The sequence below is a fragment of the Arachis duranensis genome, chromosome 3 (genome assembly GCF_000817695.3).
Source record: "Arachis duranensis cultivar V14167 chromosome 3, aradu.V14167.gnm2.J7QH, whole genome shotgun sequence".
Classification (NCBI taxonomy): Eukaryota; Viridiplantae; Streptophyta; class Magnoliopsida; order Fabales; family Fabaceae; genus Arachis; species Arachis duranensis.
In genome coordinates, this window is record NC_029774.3 from 85,425,534 (window position 1) to 85,430,555 (window position 5,022).

Genomic DNA, 5,022 nt, shown 5'->3' on the forward strand with positions numbered 1-5,022 from the left:
TTGTAGGTTTTTCTTTTTTTTACCAGGACACAACCCACCCGGATCTGACCCGACGGACCGCAACACATCTAGTGCCACTCCATCAAAGGAGACGAAATACTATGGGTTAGAAATTCAACGCCGCCGCCTCTTTACCATCGGTTACTGCGACTTGGCCCTGGTTTAGCGGTCGCAGATCCTTGTCCATTGCCGCCTCTTCACTGCCTCTCTAATCGGGTCTGCTTTCGTCTGAGTTTTCCTAGGAGAGGACGACGCTATTTCTCTGAATTGTTGGCCCTTCTCGCTGAACCATCGTCCACCATTTTGTTCGCCATCCATGGCCACTATCATCTTGTTCCTCTGCTTGTGAGTCTCGCCATTCCTGGGATTGACTCGTTGTTCCTCCAGTTTGGTTCGTCATCCTCCCTGGCTGGACATTGTTGATCCAGTGCTCCTAAAGAACGGTTGCTGACTGGTAGTTGGAGATCCTCCCACCCCCACGATGGCCTTTTGTCGCATCCCTTGCTAGAATTGAAGCAATCTCTCCCTGGGGTTCCTAGCACCATTGTCGGTTCAAATTGTCGCTATACATATTCTTAGCCACTAGGTTCGCCAATTTGTTGCCTTCTCGAGGAATCCACATGAAGCTGCAATCACCGATGGTTCTAGCTAGCTGCTGGATATCCTAGAGAATTGGTTCAATCTCACCGATGCTGCTCTTTGCCTTCACAGCTTGGATAAGAGGTAAGCTATCAGATTCAATAAGATAGAGGTTTATATTTTAATTCTTTGCTAAAATTAAAGCTTTTCTCATTGCATCCACTTCTGTTGCCAGATTGGAAGAATACCATCCCTTGTTGGAAGTTCCCTTAAGAAGCTTGCCTGCATTATCCCGGATAACCGCCCCAGTTGCTCCTAGAAGAGAGAAGATCTTCCGTAAGGATGAGTTAGTAAGCTGCGGAGTTGAAAGGTCACGGTTAGAATTGGCTAGAAGAGAGAAAGTTGCTTGCTTCGTTCCTTCGTTGCAGGGTTTTTTTTACCTGGACACAACCGGCTCGGATATGACCCGACGGACCGCAACACATCCAGCGCCACTCCATCAAAGGAGACGAAACACTCTGGGTTAGAAATTCAATGCCACTGCCTCTTCACCACCGGTTGCTGCGGCTTGGCGCTGGTGTAGCGGTCGCATATCCTTGCCCTTTGCCGCTTCTTCACTGCCTCTCTAATAGAATCTGCTTCCGTCTGGGTTTTTCGAGGAGAGGACAACGCTATTTCTCTGAATTGTTCGAGCTCGGTCTCATAAATCTTGGATTCAAGTAGGGGCATTGTTGATATTCTAACCCAAAGAATTTTAACTAAATCCAAAATGAATAAAGTCTAATTAAGTTATTTAATTTGATTTACTTTATACCCGACTTTAAAGAGGTCAGACACAACGACAAGAATCTAAGACCTATTTATCCAAATAAGTAACCAACTCCTAAGATATTTCTCACTCATCTAAAAAGTCTCAATAACTTCCCTAGAAAAAAGGAATGATCATTCACTGATAAACCCCATGTTTAGGGTTTATCTTGTACTTAATTTAGGGGATTTTATCACCTTTTCTCATACTTATCAAATGGAGTAGCATGGTTTCATGATTGTCTCCTCATTTGTGCTTAAGTGTGAAAACATGCTTTTTAAGCCCTTAATTGCTAAATTTGATTCGCCTTTAATTCCACTAGATGTCTTGATATGTTTGTTAGTGAATTCAGGTTGGAAAGGTTAAGAATGGATCAAAGGGATGAAGAGGAAAAGCATGCAAGTGGAGAAATCATGGAAAATCAAGGATTTGGGATGCTGAGATCGACGCACACGTGCAGCAGACGCGCATGCGTGGATTGTGGAGTCGCATGGCGACGCGTATGCGTACATTACGCGTACGCGTGGATAGAAAATTGCCAAGCGACGCATATGCGTACATGTCGCGTACGCGTCAATGCTCGCACGTGACTCACTTAAAAGCAAAACGCTGGGAGCGAATTCTGGGTTTCCCAAGCCCAAATCCAACTCAATTATGAGGCTATTAAAGGTAGAATTCAAGGGGGAATGAACCATCCATCACATTAGTTTAGTTTTTGAGGTAAAGTTAGTTTCTAGTGAGAGAAGTTCTCTCTTCTCTCTAGAATTAGGATTAGGTTAGATCTAGATTAAGATTTCTTAGATCTAGGTTAATTTCATGCTTTGAGTCACTTTTCATTTTGTAATTCTTATTCTTCTACATCTCCTTTCTCTATTTTAGCATTTAATTCTTGTAATTCTCTACTTTTATGTTGATGCACTTTTGTTTTTCTATTTTCCTTTTATGCAATTTTATGTTTCATGTTCCCTTATTGCTTAATTGAATTGTTGTTGTTAATTTCCTTGCAATTGAGTAGTGTAGATTTACTTTTATTGCAATCTTATTATGCTTTCCTTTTATTCCTTCCAAGTGTTTGATAAAATGCTTGGGAGGATGTTAGAGTATATTTTTATGCTCTTGACTTGGGATTGTAACTTAGGAACTCTTGAGTCACTAATATCTAAGTAATTGATGATTGGGAGCCGTTGACTCTAGCCATCACTAATTGATTTAGTGGATAGCTAGGACTTATGGACTTGGATTGATATAGCTCATTTGACTTTCCTTTACTAGTTAGAGGATAATTTAATAGGATTGATCCTTGCCAATTCTCATGTTGTGGTTAGTGATAGGGATAGAGATCCTTGACCACCAAAACTTGCTAAGACCGTTTTATCATTTGAATTTTATTGCCATTTACTTTTCTTGTTTCTTATCAAAAACCCCAAAAATATACAACTCATGACCAATAACAAAAACACTACCCTGCAATTCCTTTGAGAGACGACCCGAGGTTTAAATACTTCGGTTATTAGATTTATTAGGGGTTTGTTACTTGTGACAAACAAATTTTTGTATGAAAGGATTATTGTTGGTTTAGAAACTATATTTGCAACGAGATTTCATTAGTGAAATTCTATACCATCAATCATTCATTCATCATTCACCTTAAAAAATAAAACTATTTTAAAAGGTGGTTATTTACTCTACTATAAATACAATGACACTCTTAAATATATTCAGGACATAACTTACTAAAATCCTACTTGAACCCTTGCTAATTTAAGTATCGAAATTCTTTGCATATACCACTTCACCTCCTCCACTCCCACTTCCTCACGTAAAATTCGGACGACAACACTTCAACACCAACAGAAATTAGATGCCGCCCAAAACGAGATCTAAACCTCACATTTAAATCCAAAACAATCAAATTTCAGATAACCCTCAAAACGCATACTATTATTATTTACATTCAAGTTTGCTAAATAAACAAATAAATTCTAGTATCATTACTTTAACTACTCATACATCTATAAGTAATGACATCATAATATATAAAGTATAATAAAAGTTTTCGACTTTTCTATTAGCTATCATGTTCTTTTAATTTACTTTTCTTTATTTGCCATGAAGCAAAATATTATAACATCAACGGAAAGAATTTTTCTTACTAATTTTTTATTTTTAAATGTTCATTGACTTATAATTCATTTTTAAGATATTTAAGTTTTGACATAATTCTTAATGGTTATTTATATTTATTTAATTTAGTTTCTTGTTATGTTATTTCCTTACGAAAGAATAATTTTACCCCTCTCTTTATTTTTTTATTATTTTATTTATTCATAATCACCAATTTTCCATTATCACTTAGTTATGTTAATTTCAAATTATTTGTTATGCTCTTGGGCCTTTTTTTATTATTTTTATGTTAAGTTAAAGAGATCCGCTATATATATAAGTCTTTTTGTTATACAAATTTATACAAGTTAACCCTAATCTAACAAAACTCATTTTCATAACGCGCGCATGAAATCACGACGTTCCTCCTCCGTTTGTGTCCCACGTTTCTCCTCCTCCTCCTCTTCTTTTTTCTCCTTCTTTGCGTTTTACCTCATTTTTCTTCGCGTTCTTTCTTTTTCACGTGTTTCATCCTCTTTGTCATTTTTTATCATTGCTATTGTTGCTACATTTTTTTCCTCCTTATCTTTCTATTGATTTTAATATACTAGGTATTTTTTTAGAAAGTAAAATAAGAAAAAAAAGATAAATAAGAAGCAACAGAAAATGAGGAGGAGGAAGAGAAGAGTTTTGAATTATGCATAATTTATCAGTACAAATTCACCGAAAATTCTTAAATAATACACCTAAATGTCTTAGTTTTACCCCGAAATTTGTTGCAACTACACACAAATATTTTCTCTAATGCTGTATTTTTTTCTTTCTTTTAGTTGAATGAATGTAAATTCATTATCTTCCAAGTAATTTTGTAGCATTATATGTTTCTTCTTCTTCTTTGTTTAATTTTTTGCTTTTATTCTTGTTAAGAAAGAGTAAAACAAGAAGAAACTTGAGAAGGTGAAACAAGAAATGAAAGATGAAGAAGAAAAAAGATGGTGATGATAAGAAGAAGAAGAAGAAGAAGAAGAAGAAGAAGAAGATGAAGAACTTTGAATTATGCAAAATTTATCAGTTTAAATTCACCGAAAATTCTTAAACAATAAACCTAAATGTCTTAGTTTTACCCCAAAATTTGTTGCAACTACACACAAATATTTTTTCTAATGCTATATTTTTTTCTTCTTCTTTCTTTCCTTGTTTCTTTCTTTCTTTTAGTTAAATGAATAGATGTTCATCCTCTTCCAAATAATTTTGCAACATTATGTGTTTCTTTTTCTTCTTTATTTGATTTTTTTTATTTTTATTCTTGTTAATAAGACTAAAACAAGAAGAAACTTGAGAAGGTAAAACAAGAAATGAAAGATGAATAAGAAAAAGAAAAAGATGGTGATGATGATAAAAAAAAGAAGAAGCAGTAGAAGATGAGGAGGAGTAAGAAGAAGGACTTTGAATTATGCAGAATTTATCAGTTCAAAATCATCGAAAAATCTTAAATAATACACCTAAATGTCTTAGTTTTACCATGAAATTTG